At 49.3% G+C, this 612-nt stretch overlaps 1 non-coding gene across 1 annotated transcript; it reads right to left on the reverse strand.

Annotated features, from left to right (window-relative positions):
* Nucleotides 1-210: 210 nt before the first annotated feature.
* On the reverse strand, nucleotides 211-292 carry TRNAS-UGA (transfer RNA serine (anticodon UGA)). The gene has a single exon. It is a non-coding gene; the product is annotated as a tRNA-Ser (tRNA).
* Between the last annotated feature and the right edge of the window lie 320 nt (nucleotides 293-612).

The raw sequence follows: 612 nt of genomic DNA on the forward strand, positions 1-612 counted from the left end.
ACTATTTAGTATAAAGGGAATAAAGGCTATTCCCATTAGCGTAAACAGCGTGTGTTTACAGCACTGACATTTACTGGCTTTTCTTTGACACATTTAACTTTTCTGCAGTCGTGCCATTTAGCCGGCAGATAGGGGAAATACAGCCGGAAGAGTACGGATTATCGTATGACAGCATCTGTTGGAAGTGGGTAAAAAAATCTCATCTTTTTCCGCAGCGAGCAGGGTTCGAACCTGCGCGGGGAGACCCCATTGGATTTCAAGTCCAACGCCTTAACCACTCGGCCATCGCTGCCACGGAGACCGAAGGAAGGCGGAAATACTTTAGTGGTAAAACAACTGGGCACATGCGCACCAGCCTCACGAGTGGGCGGGGTTTACAACCTCCGAGAGCTCTGCTGTGTGAGAAGTGGCTGAGGCTCACTGCCCAAATTCCGGGAATTACCCCGTGAACGCGAAGAAATAATAGAAACTTCCTTAAGTAGTTTAAGTAAGCGCCTTTAAAGGCGAGTCTTAGAAGCCCTTCCCTGCGCTCGGAAAATCGAAAGTCGCAACCCTGCTTGGCTTCTGGTCTCTGACCTGGTTTTTGCTCTCCCGCTTCCTCACTACGTCACC

This window comes from Lipotes vexillifer, unplaced genomic scaffold (genome assembly GCF_000442215.2).
Source record: "Lipotes vexillifer unplaced genomic scaffold, Lipotes_vexillifer_v1.1 scaffold520, whole genome shotgun sequence".
Taxonomy (NCBI): domain Eukaryota; kingdom Metazoa; phylum Chordata; class Mammalia; order Artiodactyla; family Lipotidae; genus Lipotes; species Lipotes vexillifer.